Source organism: Geotrypetes seraphini, chromosome 1, assembly GCF_902459505.1.
Source record: "Geotrypetes seraphini chromosome 1, aGeoSer1.1, whole genome shotgun sequence".
Lineage (NCBI taxonomy): Eukaryota > Metazoa > Chordata > Amphibia > Gymnophiona > Dermophiidae > Geotrypetes > Geotrypetes seraphini.
Window position 1 is genome coordinate 58,467,153 of NC_047084.1, and position 20,631 is coordinate 58,487,783.

Genomic DNA, 20,631 nt, shown 5'->3' on the forward strand with positions numbered 1-20,631 from the left:
TCAGACCAATGGTCCATCATGCCCAGTAGCCCATTCTCATGGTAGCCAATCCAGGACACTAATACCTGGTCAAAACCCAAAGAGTAGCAACATTCCATGCTACCGATCCAGGGCAAGCAGACACTTCCCCCATGTCTTAATAACAGATTATGGACTTTTCCTCCAGGAATTTGTCCAAATCTTTCTTAAAACCAGCTACACTATCTGCTTTTACCATAACTTCTGGCCACTTCATTTTTAAGTTTAGATCTTTCCTTTCAAACAGAGACCTTGCTAGATGTCAAATACAGCACAAGGTAACTTCACATGGACTTAGCTGTGCAGGAAATGTGAATCTCCTCATACACCCACCATATAGTGCAAAAATGTGCAAAGGTCTGTTTTTTTCTTTCGATCACTACATAGCCTAATGCCACACAAGCAGCGCTGTTACAAACATATTCTGTAGGTCAATGCTAAGGATAACAAAGTTTCCTTCCTTGGACCAGAAGGAGATAAACCACTGGAAGAGATCCCAAAACAACACCCAAAGACCCACTCAGTGTGTGAATCAGTTGAGTGGAGTGGACTAACTGGGGGGTGGAAATGGGCCCGGAGTTTGCTCAGCAGAATTTCCCAGACCACCTCTTCCTCTCAACACATTGACACGCTGCCACCATCACCACTAGGAACACCTCACTGGGTAGGCCAGCTATGCTATAAACTTTATAAAACACATTATTATATTTTCTTATAAAGCACATATTTTAACTGACCTCTCTGACATCCTCAGCCTTTCCATTCACAAAAATAGAAGGAAGAAAAGTTCCCATTTCCTGCTGTCTCATGTCCCCGGCCTATACAATATTTTTTTTCTGCAGACCCTTCAAAAGTCTGACCAAATCCTCGTTTCACTTGCATTATAAAGTACTGAGGATGCCATCTCTCCCCAATCCCAGGTCCTAAAGTCTAAGACAGTAGCGCAAACTAATGCTGCCAGATACAGGAAAAAAAAATTTTGATTCGATTCAGCCCTATTGAATTGGTTTTTCAATTCGATTTTCCTGCCCAGTTGGGTGATTTTTTTCAAAACTCCTGGTGGGTTTTATAGCTTTTTCACCCCCTTTGGCTTCTCCTAACCACACTGGCGCTGTGGTGTAAATAAAATAAAGAAACAAAAAGGACTTTTCCTCTTTCTGTTAAATCCTAGCTCACGTTTGCAGTCCAACACCAGCTCTGGCAGGATACACATTTCAAATCTGACATGTTATAATCACAAAACAGAAAATAAAATTAATTTTTCTACCTTTTGTTGTCTGGTTATATTTCAAATCTTGTTGGTCCAAGGCTCTGGTTTTCTTCTGATAACTTGCTTGCCAGGGTCTCCTTCTTTCTGCATGCTAACCATCCATCTGCCAACTCTGTCCTCCCTTTCCATTTCCCTTCCCTTCCCAGGAAGTCTGGTATCTTTCCTTTTTTTCATCTCCCTCCACAGATCCACCTTTTCTTAAATACCCTTTCATCCGGCATCTCTCCCTCCTTCCCCACCATCCCAGAGTCCACCATCTCTCCGTTTCTTTTCCTAATTACCCTCCTATCCAGTATCTCTATCCCTCCTCCACACCATCCCTTGTGTCCAATTTCTCTCCCTTTCTGTTCCTTCCCTCCCTAAATCCCATGGTCCATCATATCTCTCCCTCTCCTCTATTTTCAGACCCATTATTTCTTCCCCCCCCCCCGAAGTTTGGCATATGCATGTCTCTTTGAACACCCCCTTCCCTCCGTGTACTTCTAAATCATGGTCCCTCCCCAAAGGCCTGTCCCCCCTTAAAGGTCTGCCTGTCCCACCTTGAAGGCCTGCACCCCCCTTGAAGGCCTGTCCCTTCCCCTTGTAGGCCTGTCCCCCCCCTTGAAGGCCTGCCTGCCTGTCCCCCCCTTGAAGGTCTGCAGCCCCCGAAGGCCTGCACCCCCCGAAGGCCTGTCCCCCACTTGAAGGCCTGTCCCACCCCCTTGTAGCTTCTCCCCCCCCCCTTGTAGGCCTGTCCCCCCTTGAAGGCCTGCCTGCCTGCCTTTCCCCCCTTGAAGGCCTGTCCCCCCTTGAAGGCCTGCACCCCCTTGAAGGCCTGCACCACCCCCCCCGAAGGCCTGCACTCCCTTGAAGGTCTGCACCCCCCCGAAGGCCTGTCCCCCCCTTGAAGGCCTGTCTCACCCCCTTGTAGGCCTGTCCCCCCCTTGTAGGCCTGTCCCCCCTTTAAGGCCTGCCTGCCTGCCTTTCCCCCCCTTGAAGGCCTGTCTCCCCCTTGAAGGCCTGCACCCCCCTTGAAGGCCTGCACCCCCCTTGAAGGCCTGTCCCCCCCCTTGTAGGCCTGTCCCCCCCCTTGTAGGACTGTCCCCCCCCCTTGTAGGCCTGTCCCCCCCTTGAAGGCCTGCCTGCCTTTCCCCCCTTGAAGGCCTGTTCCCCCCCTTGAAGGCCTGCACCCCCTTGAAGGTCTGCACCCCCCCAAAGGCCTACACCCCCCCCGAAGGCCTGCACCCCCCTGAAGGCCTGCCTGCCCCCCCTTGAAGGCCTGCACCCCTTGAAGGTCTGCACCCCCCCGAAGGCCTGTCCCCCCTTGAAGGCCTGCCTGCCTGCCTGTCACCCCCTCCCCCTTGAAAGCCTGCTTGCCTGCCCGCCCGCCCCACCCTGAAGGCCTGATGTCCCGACCCACCCCGAAGGACCGCTCGCCCCCCTGGCCTCCCCGCACCACCTATGAAGCAGCCGCAGCAGGATCGCGAAGTCAGCGTCAGCGATCCCTGCGCTGCTTCCTGCGCCACGGTCCCGCCCCTCCTCTGACGTCAGAGGAGGGGCGGGATCGCGGCGCAGGAAGCAGCGCAGGGATGCTGACGCTGACTTCGCGATCCTGCTGCGAGCTGCTTCACAGGTGGTGCAGGAAGGTCAGTGGGGCGAGCGGTCCTTCGGGGGTGGCGGGGGACTGAACGGCAAGGCCGGGAACACCCCCTTAGGGCTGGTACCCGGGGCGGCCCGCCCCCCCCGCCCCCCCTAGGTACGCCACTGGAGGGAAGGACAAACTGCTGCTTCTGCTGAGCTTTCTCCTGTGACTTAATTAATCTCAGCAGCTGAGCACTCCCTGAGTTAGGAGCCCGCCTCCTAGGCTGTTCCTTTTCCAAGGTTACTCTAGGTTCCTTCAAGCTGGTCTCCTGGTGTTCCACCTCCCCACAGAGTTCCTGTTCCTGAGTACTCATTTTGAACTCAGAGCCTGACTGTCTTCCTGAGTTAGAGCTGGCACATTGATCAACCCTTTTCAGTTTCGGGCTAGAGTTCTGAGGAGTTCTCTTGGGCACAAGCCTAGCTTTAAGGCTGGGATTGTGACAGTATGGAGAAGATAACATTCTGGATGCATAAGAATAAATTGGTGTTGAATTTGAAGAAGGGGATCACAAACAGATTGGAGAATGTTATCATGCTGCTGTACCCAGCCATGGTGCACCCTCACCTGGAGTACTGCGTCCAGCACTGGTCGCCATTCATGAAGAAGGACACGGTACTACTTGAAAGGGTCCAGAGAAGAGCGACTAAAATGGTTAAGGGGCTGGAGAGTTGCCGTACAGTGAGAGATTGGAGAAACTGGGCCTCTTCTCCTTTAAAAAGAGGAGACTGAGAAGGGACATGATCGAAACATTCAAAATACTGAAAGGAATAGACTTAGCAGACAAAGACAGATTGTTCACCCTCTCCAAGGTAGGGAGAACGAGAGGGCACTCTCTAAAGTTGAAAGGGATAGATTCCGTATAAACGTAAGGAAGTTCTTCACCCAGAGAGTGGTAGAAAACTGGAACGCTCTACCGGAGTCTGTTATAGGGGAAAACACCCTCCAGAGATTCAAGACAAAGTTGGACAAGTTCCTGCTAAACTCGAACATACGCAAGTGAGGCTGGACTCATTTGGAGCACTGGTCTTTGACCTGGGGAGCCGCCGCGTGAGCGGATTGCTGGGCACAATGGAACACTGGTCTGACCCAGTACTGGCAATTTTTTATGTTCTTACGTTCAGAAGTCGCATGAGGAAATCCTCTCAGATTTTGTATTATTATGGACAAATTTTTATTTATTTATCCCAAACACATGATATTGAATAGACCTTTATCACTGCGGACCCTGGATAAAAAAAACGATTTTTGAAAGAAAGAAAAGCAAAGTACTTATATGAATGGTTATAAATATTTTGTGGAGTTTTTTTTTATAGACCTATGACGACATGAGCTCCAAATGATTTGTTGCAAGTGAACTGAGGTCTGTTTATCTCCAATTTATATTTTTGTTTTTCTTTATGATTTCTGATATTCTGTGCTTTTGGTGTGAATGAGTTTCTAAGTGATACTTCAACAGCAGTACATTTATTTGACCATTGAATGTCTGGACATTGATTCATCTGCGTCCATAAGGATATAGTGAGATCACATTTTCAAATAACACCCATGCCTGGTTTATAGTATTAACCTTTGCCACTGATCCTTTTAGCTTCTTTTTAATCATTTTCCTTATGTTATCATACTTGCCCTTTCAAAAATTAAATGCCGCTATAGTAGATTTCTGTAGTGACATCACTCTAGATAGCATCTCAAATTCTGCTTGGGCAGAAAAATGTCTCTTTATTTCCAGGACAGATCAATTTATTGCAGAGTAATCCTATGGCAACTGAATTTGAGTCCTAAAATAAAGGGCCTCTGCAGTAACGGCCATGAAGTTCATAGAGATTTAAAGGGCTTTGGCCATTGCTGTGCAGCAGCTGCTAGTGTGGCTTTTTAAAAGCAGACAGGAAAGCAACATACATAAAATGTTTTCCACCATCAACTTTGACACAATAATAAGGCTTGTAAATTATTCAGAATAGCAGTGGTCAGTATGGCCATTTAACTTCTTATGGGGCCCTAGACATTCTTTTTATTTCTATTTATTTAATTCTGGCCTTATGCAAGAAACAAAGAAAAAACTTTATACTATAATGCAATCACAAAGATTTATTTTAAAATAATATGCATTATATACTATAATCATTGGTTAGAAAGATTGATCTTAATACCAAAAATCTTTTGCTTTACCTGTGGCCTCTCCTTACCCTTTCTCATACATGCTTTAGTCCTCCCATAGGCGTTGGAATGTGTGTGTGTGGGGGGGGGGGGCCCACAGGGGCCGTGGTCTCCCCATAAATTGGTGATGGTTTGGTTCCCCAACCTTACCTCCTCTTCTGGCTCCCCCACCTTACCTCCTCTTTCTTCTTCCTTCCTTCTCTCCAGCGGGACCCTGCGGCACGTCACATTACCTCATCAGCTCCAGACATCACCGCACCTGCCCTTACCCCCCAGGTTGCTGTTATTTAAAATGTTCTGGTAGCCATGGCACAGATGAAACTTTTGCCGTCGGCCTGCCCAGGAAGTCTTAATTCAGCAGCCACTTCCTGTTCCAGCCTAGGCGGGCGGCTGCTGAATGAAGAGTTCCATGGTAGGCTGAAGGCAGAAGGCTCATCTGGTGGATGCTGCACCGCGGCTGCCAGAACATTTAAAATAACAGCATTCCAGGGGGGGGGGGGAAGGTGTGGGGAAGTCCAGAGCTGATGACAAAGTCATGCTGCAGGATCCTGCTGGGGGGGGGGTTGAGAAGGACAGATGCTGCATGGGCTTGATGGGAGACAGGGAAGGCCAGATATTGCAAGGGTTGGGAGGAGTTGGGAAGGACAGATGCTGCCCAGACTGAGAGGGGGTTAGGAATTACAGATGCTGTATGGGCTAGGGGATTGGAATGAACAAATGCTGAATGGATGGGGTAATGGGAAGGGAGGGAAAGAGAAAAGCTGCCAGTGGGGGAGGGAAGAGAATAAGAAAATTTCTGTACCTATTTGCATGGGTGCATGGAGTGGGAGGGAAAGAGAGATGGTATACATGGGAAAAGGAAGAAGAGGGAGAGTTGTTGGACATGATAGTGGTGGAGAGGAGGGGAAGAAAAATATTACACTGGGAGGGGGGACAGATGACTCAAAGAAAGGAGAGATGTCAGATTCTGGAGAAAGGTGATGGAAGGAGAGAGAGTTGTCAGACCACTGGAAGGGGAAAGAGAGATGCCAGACCAGAGAAAGGAAGAAGAGAAGAAAAAGGTACCAGATTGTGGGAAGGAGAGGAGAGAGATGTTAGACCATGGAAAGAGGGAGGGAAGGAGAGAGAGATGCCAGATCATGGGAGAGGAGAAAGATGTCAGACCATATGAGGGTGTAAGGGGGGAAGACAGATATTAGACCACTGAAGAGAGAGGGCTGAGATGGTGCACAGGAATGGAGGGGAAGGGGGAGAAAAGGGAGGAGATGGTACACAACAATGGGTGTGGCAGGGAAGAGAAATAGAAGAAATGCTTCTTATGAGATAGATGGGAATAGGGGAGAAGAAAGAGAGATAAGTTGGTACACATGGCTAGATGGGAAGGGAAGACATGGAAAGTAGATTTTGAAAAAAAAGCAGAAAGCTGAATGTTAAAAGTTAATGCCAAAGGTGAATGTAGGGCAGAAAGTGAAGAAGGAGGTAAAAACAGCAAATGGATAAGAAGGACATAGAAGCATAAGAACACAGACAGAAAGAAAAGCAACCAGAGATTGTGAAAAGATGATTAGATCACCAGACATCAAAGGTAGGAAATGTGATTTTATTTTCAATTTACTGATTGAAATGTGCCAGTTTTTAGAATTTATATCTGCTGTCTAGATTTTGTACTGTTCAGGAAGAAATTAATTTCTTCATATTTCTCAGGTGTTATAATGCACGTAGAGTCTGGCATTTTAGGATTTTGTTTGTGTATATTAGTACTTTTAGTTTGTGGTCCTGTGTTTTGCATAGGGGTTATTATCTGTGTTCTGCATGTGCGACCGAGGCCAGGTGTTCTGGTAGGAATGAATGTTGAGAAGCATACAGTGTGCTTTGTGTAGTTTCATTATGTGTTGTTAATAAGATTATATTGTGTGTATATATGGAAAAAAATGGTATTACAATTAATACCATCATTATTATGGGGTGGGGTCAGGGGCGGAGCTATGGTAGAGGCTGAGCAGAGCGTTTGAGCCCCCATCCCCAAACAAAAAAGCGTTCCGCTGCCTATGGTTCTCCCACTGCTTCCCCATACATATATATCATTTTAAAGGCAATTATATAAACTGGTTTGGTTATTTTTCTTATGGATTATTCATCCCATAAACAGCGCCTTGCAACCAGTCTTTTTCTCCCTAGCCAGTCCCTTTCCCATTAGATATTACTGATCATCAATCTAAAAATATGAAACAGCTGGGATAAATATACAGGGAATCATCAAGTTTTAGTGTTACACCGTATAGCAGTAAAAGCCAGGGGGTTTAGAAGGATGGGCCTCAATATAAACCATTTAAATCTGGTTCTATAAATATACGAGCACACTGTAGTCACAGAAAGTTCCTTAGCAGTGAATCCCAGAACAGATCATAACTATTTATCATGTATTGCTTATTAAAATTTGCCAGACCGCTTTGCTTAATCAGATTGAAGTGGTGTAAATCTCTTGTCACTTTTCCCCTGCTAGGATTGTAGAACAATCCAATCTATAAACAATGTTTGTCTTGTTTTTAAATTTTATTTTAATTACCGTTGCAGATCATACATTCAACATAACACTTTATGAATTAAGGAAATATGAAATAATCAAATAATGCAATCCTATTATAAAAAAATTAAAACAGCTAAGATCAGATATTATAACGTATTAACCATAAAGGGCCTCTTTTATCAAACTGCGGTCAAGCTTTTCACCACGGGCCAGCGAGATAAATGCTCTGGTGCTAATTCAGTTCCTATGAGTGTCAGAGCATTTACCTTGCTGACTTGTGGTAAAAAGCTTTACCACGGTTTGATAGAAAGGAGGCCTAAGGTTGGTACTAAATTTCTAGACACAAGAAAATCTAATGAATGCACAATGCGCAGCGGCTGCTAAGAAAGCAAATAGAATGCTAGGAATAATCAAGGAGGGTATTACAAGCAGAATGAAAGAAGTTATCCTGCCATTGTATCAGGCGATGGTGCGCCCACATCTGGAGTACTGCGTCCAATATTGGTTGCCGTACCTAAAGAAGGATACGGTGATACTCGAGAGGGTTCAGAAGAGAGCGACGCGTTTGATAAAAGGTATGGAAAACCTTTCATACGCTGAAAGATTAGAGAGACTGGGGCTTTTTTCGCTGGAGAAGCGGAGACTTAGAGGGGATATGATAGAGACTTACAAGATCACGAAGGGCATAGAGAAAGTGGAGAGGGACAGATTCTTCAAACTTTCGACAACTACAAGAACGAGAGGGCATTCCGAAAAATTAAAAGGGGACAGATTCAGAACCAATGCTAGGAAGTTCTTCACCCAACGAGTGGTGGACACCTGGAACGCACTTCCAGAGGGAGTGATAGGACAGGGTACGGTATTGGAGTTCAAGAAGGGATTGGACAATTTTCTGAAAGAAAAGGGGATAGAAGGGTATAGATAGAGGGCTAGTATACAGGTCCTGGACCTGATGGGCCGCCACGTGAGTGGACTGCTGGGCATGATGGACCTCAGGTCTGACCCAGCAGAGGCACGGCTTATGTTCTTATGTTCTCAGGCTCATAAAACAAAAAATTAACAGAACCACTAGAAACAAAATAGTGACAGGGAACTAGTAGAACAAAAATCACACCCAAGGCTAGAACATGAGGCCCGAAGGTCAAGAATTCTTTATATCTTCTCTGGTTTCACTAGATAGATAGGAAAAAAATCTTAATTTTAGAACCTAAAACCAGTATATCCATCTTCTTGAGTAGAGGAGTAACTTAGCAGTTTGTGTGGTGGGAGCTGGGTTCAATTTCTGCTGCAGTTCTTTGTGACTTTAAGCAAGCCATTTAACCCTCCATTGCCCCAGGCAAAATAAGTATGTTTGTGTAATATGTAAACCACTTTGGGCTAGATCCACTAACCCCCAATTCCGTTTCCGATCTGTGCCCGATTGCATGCAGGCCAACAAATTCACAAAAGGCCTGCATACAAATGGTGGCGCTCGTTGACACGCTCCCCACCCACAGCACGGATCGCTAGAGAGCGATCCTTGAGAATGCGCAGACCATCTTCCTTGCCTGTAGATGGTCTGCTCATGCTCTCAGTAGGAAACTTTATTTTCTTGCAAGCCCGTGGTTTTAACCCGCTTTAAGCCTGCGGGTTAAAACCACGGGCTTGCACTGCGGAGAAGGGCAGGATAGTTGGGGCAGCAGGAGAGATTCAGGGCTGAGAGCAGGAGATTGTGGCAGGCAGCAGGTCGGGGCTGAGAGCAGAACATCGGGGTAGGCAGGAGATAGGGCTGAGAGCAGAGAAGCAGGGCAGAGAGCAGGGAGGCAGGTAGGAGAATCGGGGCAGAGAGCAAAAAGCAGGGCAGCAGGCAGGAAAATCAGGCAGAGAGCAGGGCGCCCAGAGCAGGAGAATCGGGGGTTTAAGCACAAGCGACTGGTCCTCACCAGTCGCTAGTTTTTTGATTGACTAGCCAGTTGATAATTTTAGTGAATCACGTCTTTCCAGCTTTGCATGCCGATTCCCCTCATTTGCATGAACGGATTGGGATTGGATCAAAGGAGAGGACTACACCTCAACAAGGAAGGAGCAAGAGTTTTGGCAGGCAACATGAAGAAGGCAATCGAGAAGGCTTTAAACTGAAAGATAGGGGAAAGCCGACAGTCGACCACCGGTCGATGGCACGGATAGCAGGATGCCCCGACGAAGAAGCAAAGGACTACTACTCCTACACAAGAGAAGACGACCTCACAACCAATAAGGGAGAAAAAGCAGGAAGGGACAACTCAGACACAGGAGGGGACGACCACACAGCAAACAAGGGTGATAACACAGGAGCAGTAAAGGATACCGTAATTGAAACTATAGGGACGGCCAAGAGTAGAAGGTCCAAAAAGGTAACACGAAGGGACCTTAGATGTATGTATACGAATGCTAGAAGTCTAGGTAACAAAATGGGGGAACTAGAGACAATAGCAAGACATGACATATTGGATATCATTGGCATAACAGAAACATGGTGGAATGAAGAAAACAAATGGGACACAGTACTACAAGGATACAAACTGTATAGAAGAGATCGAGTAGGGCAGAAAGGTGGAGGTATTGCTCTATATGTTAAGGAGGGAATAGATTCTGTTGAAATGGTTACAACAGAAATGAAAGAGAAGCTTGAGTCACTCTGGATCAAAATTCCTGGTCAATATGGCGCAGATACGAAAATTGGCCTTTACTATCGTCCCCCAGGACAGGCGGAGGAAACTGACTCAGAAATGATGGAGGAAATCAAACAAGAATGCAAGACAGGAAATGTAATTATATTGGGAGACTTCAATTTCCCAGGGATAGACTGGAAACTAGCAACCTCCAACTGCGGCAAGGAGGCCAAGTTCCTGGAGGTGCTAGGGGATTGCTTCCTGGAACAAATGGTAAAAGAGCCGACAAGAGGCAACGCCACCTTGGACTTGGTCCTAAATGGCCTCACGGGACCGATAACAGAAGTGGAAGTCGTGGTTCCACTGGGAACGAGTGATCACAATGTAATCAACTTTAAACTTGACATCAGGAAAGGGAAACATGCCAAAACCTTAACCACCACCTTAAACTTTAAAAAGGGTAAATACGATCGCATGAGAGCCATGGTAGAAAAACGACTCGAGAAGATGGTGGACAAACTTGAAACGGTAGATCAGGCATGGTCCCTACTGAAAAATACTATCACAGAAGCACAAGATCTCTACATTCCGAGGATTTCCAAAGATCGGAGAACAAAGAGCAAAAGAGAACCGGCATGGCTTACCATACAGGTGAAGGAAGCCATAAAAGAAAAGAAGGACTCTTTCAAAAAATGGAAATGCATAAAGACAACCGAAGCCTGGAACAAACATAAAGATGATCAGAAGAAATGTCACAAGGCGGTGAGGGATGCCAAACAGGAGTATGAGGAAAAAATAGCCCAGGAGGCCAAAAACTTCAAGCCCTTCTTTAGATACGTGAAAGGGAAAAAACCTGCAAAAGAGGCAGTGGGACCCCTGGACGACCAGGGAAGAAAAGGGTACATCAAGGAAGATAAACAAATCGCAGACAAACTAAATTCCTTCTTTGCGTCCGTCTTTACGAAGGAGGATACCTCAACAATACCTGAAGCGGAGAAAGTGTTTGCAGGAGAAATAGAAGACAGCCTCACCACAGTTGAAGTGGACTTAGACCAGATATACTATCAGATCGACAAACTTAAAAGTGACAAATCCCCTGGACCGGATGGAATTCACCCGAGAGTCTTAAAGGAATTGAAGGTTGAAATCGGAGAGTTATTGCAAAAACTTGCAAACCTGACAATCAGAACTGGACAGATACCGGACGACTGGAGGATAGCGAACGTCACGCCAATTTTTAAAAAAGGATCGAGAGGGGAACCGGGCAACTATAGGCCTGTGAGTCTTACGTCTGTCCCCGGCAAGATGGTTGAAGCACTGATCAAGAATAGCATAGTCTGGCACTTGGACGCACACGACTTGATGAAACCCAGTCAACATGGATTCAGGAAAGGGAAATCATGTTTGACGAATTTACTCCAATTTTTTGAGACTGTGAACGAGCAAATTGATAGTGGGAAGCCGGTGGACATAATATACTTGGACTTCCAGAAAGCGTTCGACAAAGTTCCACATGAAAGACTTCTCAGGAAACTACAAAGCCATGGCATAGAGGGGGATATACAAAGGTGGATAGGCAAATGGCTGGAAAACCGAAAGCAGAGAGTGGGCATAAATGGGAAGTTCTCCGACTGGGAGAAAGTGACTAGTGGTGTACCCCAGGGCTCGGTACTTGGGCCGATCCTTTTTAATATTTATATCAATGACCTGGAGGAAGGAACAACCAGTGAGATCATCAAGTTTGCAGATGATACAAAACTATGCCGGGCAATCAGATCGCAGGAGGATAGAGAGGAACTCCAGAGCGACTTGTGTCGGTTAGAAACATGGGCGGAGAAATGGCAGATGAAGTTCAATGTGGAGAAATGCAAGGTAATGCATTTAGGCAATAAGAATAAGGAATACGAGTATACAATGTCAGGTGCAACTCTGGGGAAGAGTAAACAAGAAAAGGACCTGGGTGTACTGATAGATAGGACCCTGAAGCCGTCGGCACAATGCGCGGCAGCGGCAAAGAAGGCAAATAGAATGTTGGGCATGATAAAGAAAGGAATCTCGAGTAGATCGGAGAAAGTTATAATGCCGCTTTATAGGGCAATGGTCAGACCACACTTAGAATACTGCGTCCAACATTGGTCTCCCTACCTAAAGAAGGATATAAAACTGCTGGAGAGGGTGCAGAGACGAGCAACAAAACTGGTGAAGGGTATGGAGAAACTGGAATACGAGGATAGACTTATAACACTAGGATTGTTCTCCCTAGAGAAAAGGAGACTGCGTGGGGATATGATCGAGACCTTCAAAATACTGAAAGGAATCGACAAAATAGAGCAGAGAAGATTATTTACATTGTCCAATTTGACACGGACTAGAGGACATGTAATGAAGCTAAGGGGGGACAGGTTCAGGACTAATGTCAGGAAGTTCTGCTTCACTCAGAGAGTGGTTGACACCTGGAATGCCCTCCCAGAGGAGATTATTGCGGAATCGACCGTCCTAGGCTTCAAGAGCAAACTAGATGCATATCTCCTTAAGAGAGGCATATAAAGATATAATGGACTATAAATTACGCCAGGGTACACCTGGCAGGGCCTCCGCGTGCGCGGATCGCCGGACTTGATGGACCAAAGGTCTGATCCGGAGATGGCAGTTCTTATGTTCTTATGTTCTTATGTAAATGAATAGGGTCAGAGGGACATCAGGTCGCAAAGGGCTCGCAATCAAGTCCCATCTCTTTTCCCCCTTTACAATCACAGCATAATATCCCAGTAGTGCTCTGGAACAAACAAGGCTATCAAGGTTCTTCTCAGTCACCACTTCAAAGGAGCTTTTCAAGAATGCTGTTAAATCCATAACTCCTTGTGAATTTCCCCCCTTTAAAATGTTTCTCCCAGATAGCATAGAAATATAATACACCCTTGTTACTGGAGAACTCCAAAATATCCATAGGATATTTTTGTAGCATAGTTACTAGTGTTATTACTGGCGATTTGGGGGGGAGGGGCGCTAGCGAGCCCGATGAGCTAGGTAGCTAACCGCGTGTGCTCCGACGGTTCCGGCTCAATAACTAATCAAATACGCATCATTATTATCTTTTGCGTAGTGCAAATATATTTTCTGCGCGTCTGAATGTCTGCCGGTAAGCCCCATAAGCGCAAAAGCGCTGAGCCTCCTTCGCCGACGAAACTAGATACCGGCACGCAGGGAGACACGACTTCGGCGGCCATTTTAGAGGAGCTGAACTCAATCAAAGAATTAATCCTAGAAACAAAACAGGACGTCGGGGATCTTAAAACGGACATCGCTGCGTTTAAAAGAAGAGCTCACCTCAGTGCAATCGACTACAGCACTTTTGGAGACCAGAACCACGGTCGCTGAAACCAATATAAAATCCTTACAAAAACAGGCAAACCACGTGGCAGTACTTGAGAGAGTGCTTGAAGATGCGGATAACCGCGCGAGAAGGACCAGCTTCCGACTTTTAGGTCTACCAGAGGGTCGGGAAGCCTGTGACCTGGTGGACTTCTTAGCAGTATTGCTACCACAGATCCTAAAGATGAACGATGACACCAAATTAGATTTTGATTCTGCCTTTCGCCTGCCACAGCCCACTGTTTTTCACAAGAAATCCTGAGGGATAAAGGGATCGCGGGATACTGAGGGAGGAGCTGGGATGTAACACAAGTATAAAAAGCTAACCAAGTAATGAGTATAGAAACCAAACCAGGTCGTGCATGTGCAAGACCGGAAGGTTAGGACTTCGATAGGAAGACAGGACTTAAATGAGAAACCAAGGTGGCAAGGGAGCCTCTTCTGGTGATACAGACAGGTCGTGACCAGTCTGGGCCGCCGCGGGAGCGGACTGCCGGGCAGGATGGACCTATGGTCTGACCCGGCGGAGGCATTCTTATGTTCTTATGTTCTAAATATCCTAGACCTGTGCTGATTACATTACTAAGGCATCAGCAAGTGCTTAAAATCATGCAACAGGCTAAATTGCATTCACCTATTACATTTGAAGGGAATAAAATCTTACTTGTTCCTGATTTGGCCAAAGAAACAGCCAAAAGAAGAAAGCTTCTGTTATCTTACAGACCTCAGCTTAAGAATCTTGGTGCCAAGTTTGGCATGCTGTATCCTGCACGTATGAGAGTTACTTTTAATAACTCCACTAAAGACTATCTCAATCCTGCAGATTTAGCTGATTTTATTGAATCTGTGAAACCAACTGATATAGACAAAACTTAGCTGCTGTGTCCCTGACATGTAAGGAATCACTTACACCTCCTAATCTACATGAGCTGTTCAGCTTGAAGTGTGTTTAACTTACTTATATTTTGGCTATCTGTTGCTTTACATGATATGATAATAGTGATGCTAACTGTTCTCTCAATTTTGAACTGTTGGAGCCTGCTGTTTAGGCTTATCTTACTTGTCTGCTTTCTGACCCATAGGGTTTTACCACTGTTTAATGCAGTTTATTTTGATATTGCAGTACATGATGAATGATATTCGTGCAGACTTTGATTATGTACTTTGTTTCAGGCGACTTATCATCACCTGTTTGGATTCTAATACCCTGATGCTATTGTCTTTCTGTTTTGACCCAAAATGCATTTCTCTTGCAATGTATAAATGTCATTAACCTGTTTTTCCCTAAACGTAAAAGGTTTCAACAATCCAGTAAAGAGGCTTAAACTCTTACGATATACTGAAAGGTATAGCCCTGACATCATATTCTATCAGGAAACACACCTTAATGATGTTGAGGCACTAAAGATTGCCCCAAGATGGGCATATGCTCCTTTGTTCTCACCATCTTTGGGAAAGAAGAACGGTGTAATTACTCTGATAAGAAAGCGTGCAGATCTCAAAATAATATCTTCATCACATGATATGGACGGCAGATGGCTTTGCGTCACTTTGGAAATGGGAGGTTGTCTCATACACACCTACAATATATACGCTCCAAATCAAGACTGTCCGCTGTACTTTGAAGCTCTGGCTAATGACATTAGTGGTAACGCTTCTCATCCAATTATAATGGGAGGTGACTTCAATTTGATCCTGAATACAGAAAAGGATAGGAAATCTAAATCTGTTTACCGGAAATCTAAAGCTTGGCACTGTTTACAAGACTTGCTGTATCAACTGAAATTAGTGGATCCATGGAGATTACAACACCAAGATGATGAAGCATTCACCTTTTTCTCACCACCTCATGCGTCCTATTCAAGAATTGATTTTTTTCTACTCAGCTACTCTTTATTGCATAAAGTAGATTCTACTGACATCCAACCTCTATCTGTTTCAGACCACTCTTCTATCACGCTAATTTTAAAAGATATCACTCCTCCGAAACCCCCAAGCTTATGGAGGTTCAATTCGTCCCTATTACAAGATTCAACTTTTAAGGATCACATTGTTGAACATATCAATGCTTATTTTACAATCAACAAAGTGGAAGAGACTTCATGGCAGACCACATGGGATGCATTTAAATCTTATATCAGAGTGATAATAATATCATACGTAGCTAAGAAAAAATCTGAACATAGACGTCAACTGAAAGCACTGGAAGTACAAATGTCAGCCTTGGAATCCTGCCTCATAAATGATCTTTCTAATATCAAACTTCAAACTGACTTAAACAAATTACATTATGAATATAATCTACAGCTCAGTTCTGCTGCTGCATCTGAGGTGTTAATTCAGGCTGCACACTATTATGATACATCTAATAAAGCTGGCCACCAATTGGCACAATATCTAAAACTGAAACTGGAAAAAACAGCAATTCCAGCCATTAAAACAAATACCGATGAGCTTATAACATCGGACAAAGAAATCTGCAATCGGTTTCATTGTTTCTATCGGGATTTATACACTTCAGAGAGTCCTGCTGTAACATCTATAAAAACGTATCTTAACAATATAGCTGGGCCTAAATTAGATGAACAGGATGATGAGCTATTATCTGCCCCCCTGGACTTAGACAGTATTAAAGTTGCATTGAACTCTATGGCCAAACACAAAGCTCCAGGACCGGACGGCTTCCCTGTGGAGTTCTACTTATCCTTTCAAGATACGATTTTGCCATATCTACTGTCTTACTTGAATCACCTGATCAGTACAGGGGAGGCAAAGGGTTCGTTCACAGAAGCCATGATTATTGTCTTACCAAAACCTGACAAAGACCCGTTACTTGTGGCTAATTACAGACCTTTATCATTGATAAATATTGATGCCAAGCTATATGCAAAAATACTGGCGTCTAGACTACAGCTTGTTTTGCCAAAGTTAATTCACACTGATCAAAATGGATTTATGAAGGGGCGACTTGCCAGTGATAACTCCAGATTGTTCTCTCACATTATATCACAAATTTCAGTATCGGAGTCACCCTATGTGACAATTGCTTTGGATGCGGAAAAAGCATTTGATAGGGTGGAGTGGTCGTTTATGTTCCAGGTTTTATCCTGGTTTGGTTTTAAAAATTCATTTCTTCAAATGGTAAAAGTTCTATACTCTCATCCATCAACGAGACTTCGTATCAACAATGTCCTGTCAGAAAAATTTTATCCATCTAGGGGCACGAGGCAGGGTTGTCCCCTATCACCATTGTTGTTCAATTTGGCGTTAGAGCCTCTGTTGATTGCCATTCGATCTAATGCCTCCATACAGGAATTTCAACTTTCTGACTTGAATTTTAAGTTGACAGCATACGCGGACGATGTTCAAATTTACACTCTTTTGGACTCTATACCGACTGTTCTCGAGTCAATAACAGCCTACTCCTCAGTCTCAGGTTATAAACTCAATTTATCTAAATCAGAAGTTATGCCGCTTACAAGATTCCCTTGCGGTGAGGACATCAGGAATTTGGGCCTTAAATATGCCCCCACTAAGCTCAAATATCTGGGGATTTACTTTGGAACCTCCATAGAAGAAACTCAAGCATATAACATATCTTATATAATGGATATCATTACCAATACAACCTCCAGATGGTCACCTCTAAAATTGTCTTGGTGGGGCCGTTTGGACTCCATCAAAATGGTTTTAGCTCCAAAAATAACATACATATTGTCTATGATTCCATTTTTGTTTCCCTCAAATGTTTACAAGAAATTTGAGTCTGCATTGGTCAAATTTTTATGGAATGCCAAACCTCCTCATATAGCATTGAGAAAACTTAAGTGCACCAAAGAAAATGGGGGGGGTAAATTTCCCCAGTTTATATGACTACCATGTAGCCTTTTTGTGTAGACAGGGCTCTCAATGGCTTCAAGACACGTCTGATTTATACTCCCCTGCTTGGTTGAAATTGAAACGAGCCTTAGTACCTGAAGAAAATCTTGGTTATTTACCATTTGCTCACAAAGACCGTTCAGTCAGCAGCAATGTCATACTCTCATCTACTATAACTGCCCTCTTGGAACTGGACGCTATTGCTCCTGTACGTTGGAATGATACTATCAGTTCCCCTATATGGAGAAACCCTTGCCTACTAATTCAAGACCGCTATATTGAATGGAAGTCATGGCGCAGGAAAGGTATATGGAACATTGGTCAATTATTAATAGATTCTAAATGTTTAGATTTTGAAACCCTATCTTGCACCTATGATATGGAATCTTCTCATCAATATGAATGGCTTCAATTGAAACATTGACTAACATCTTATCTTAAAAAATCCAATTTGTCAGATGTAACTCCTACCTTGTCCTGTTGGGCTACTCTTATTAATTCTGGTAAAGGTCAAGCTTCGGCTTGGTATAAGTTATTGCACAAGCATAAATTCCTACCTCCTGTAGTGCTCTATGACATTTGGACTCAAGATGCTTCAATCCCTGTAGACTGGTCTGAATGGAGTGAAATATGGCTTACGTCTTTTAAAGCATTGAAATCCACTTCCATTTGGCATTCTGTTTTATTTCTATACCATCGAGCGTATTGTACACCACTCAAACTATCTAAACTAGGGTCTTCTGTTTCAAATAAATGTTGGTCTTGTATGTCTGAAAAACAGAACTAAATACTGCAAATACCTAGCAGTGCACGGTAGTGTTGATAGCCCAAAAGATTGAAAGGACTATGGCCTCAGAATCGGAGCCTACGCATTGCCATAACAGTCACAGACTGGGAGTAATCTGCGCAGTGTACTTGCTCCTGCTCCAATCATCGGCCCACACACCTGCAATTTTTTTAAAGATTTTTTTCAAAGCATTTAAATGAAATTACCACCCCTATGGGGTTATATGTGGATAAGTGCAAGCCAGGATATATATATATAAAAGACCAAAAAAGCAACTTAGCTTTATAACTGATTGTACAGAGAAGAACCGTCACTAGTGTTCATATGCCGACGCGGCCAGCGTTTCGCGGAACTTTACTGATTTAAGTCGTCCGCTGCGTCAGGGCCACCAGGACATTCAAAAAATCAAGGCTTCACTCTGCCTGGTCTGGTGCCTGGACTGTGGCTTCTTAATTCCTTGGGCTGGCAATCTGTAATTTGAAACCGACTGACTGGCTCTGGCTTGCTGGGTTGGGAGCTGGTGTGTACTCTGAGGCTGGTGCTGCCCCTGCTTCTGGAGCCAGTCAGTCGGTTTCAAATTACAGATTGCCAGCCCAAGGAATTAAGAAGCCACAGTCCAGGCACCAGACCAGGCAGAGTGAAGCCTTGATTTTTTGAATGTCCTGGTGGCCCTGACGCAGCGGACGACTTAAATCAGTAAAGTTCCGCGAAACGCTGGCCGCGTCGGCATATGAACACTAGTGACGGTTCTTCTCTGTACAATCAGTTATAAAGCTAAGTTGCTTTTTTGGTCTTTTATATATATATATCCTGGCTTGCACTTATCCACATATAACCCCATAGGGGTGGTAATTTCATTTAAATGCTTTGAAAAAAATCTTTAAAAAAATTGCAGGTGTGTGGGCCGATGATTGGAGCAGGAGCAAGTACACTGCGCAGATTACTCCCAGTCTGTGACTGTTATGGCAATGCGTAGGCTCCGATTCTGAGGCCATAGTCCTTTCAATCTTTTGGGCTATCAACACTACCGTGCACTGCTAGGTATTTGCAGTATTTAGTTCTGTTTTTCATTATATATTTATATACTGCTGGGTGATTAGTTTTAGGTCTTGTATGTCTGCCATAGGAACGCTAGAACACATGATTTTTAGGTGTACTCACCAGTGGCGTACCTAGGGTATGTGGCACCCGGGGCCCATCATTTTTTGACACCCCCCCCCCTCATGGAAAAATTTTTTTTTTTTTTTTTTTGCAATAACCATGAAATGGAATAAATGGTCAGAATAGAAACAGGCAGTGAAAATTTTCTTTTATTGAACCTCATTTATGTAACCATTATTCCAAACATAACATAACATAAATTATGTCGGAATTGTCATGACATCAGAAGTACATATGGAGTAGTTGCAGGTGATGCTTGGGACAGTTCTGATTATGTTAGTTTGGTTTTATGTGTTTTTTGAATAGAAGGGTTTTTATTTCTTTTTTTAAGGTTTTGTAGTTTGTGGTCGAGGTCAATAGATTGTAGAGTTGGGGGTCAAGTGTTGCAGCTCGAATGGCTAGGAGGTTGTCGAACAGTTTTTTTCTTTTGACGTTTTTGGTTGGAGGGTGTGTGAATGGTGCGTGAGTTCTCCTATGTCTGTTTGAAGTGGATTGAATTATTTAGCTGAAGAAATTAGTTAACCCCCATTCCACACACATTAATTCTCTTCCATTTTTGTTCCCATTATAAAAAAACACTGATAAGTTCCCAGGAAAAAAATACATTAAAATAAGAAGTGAAAACAAAGGCCCCTACAGATGAGAACATAACATAAGAATAGCCTAACTGGGTCACACCAATGGTCCATCATGCCCAGTAGCCCATTCTCATGGTAGCCAATAGTGCTGCCCGATTCAGAGAAAAATATTTCATTCGATTCGATTCACCCTGTTGAATCGATTTTTCGATTAGATTCACTGTTAATGACACCGCTTTTTAAATTTAAACAAAGTATAACAATAAATTTCACAACAACAATAAATTTCACAAAGTACTTAAAAAAAAAAAATCACATTTTTCCATTAAAGCAGTTCTGGAGACATTTGCTTGAACAGTCTTTTTTCCCAGTCCATAAGCAAGCAATATGAAAAAGATTTCCTTAATTATCTACTCAAACATTTTTGCTATTTACTTTCATTGTACCTAGACTATTATTCAGTAGAAAAAATTTAGTTTGTTCAATCAAGCAGAACATTCACTCATAGAAGTCCAATGTCCACACAGGATTTGATTGAACAAACCATATTTTTTCTACTGAATAATAGTTTAGGTATACTGAATAGCAAAAATGTTAAAGCCACACAGAAAAGCAGTAAAAGTCAATAGGT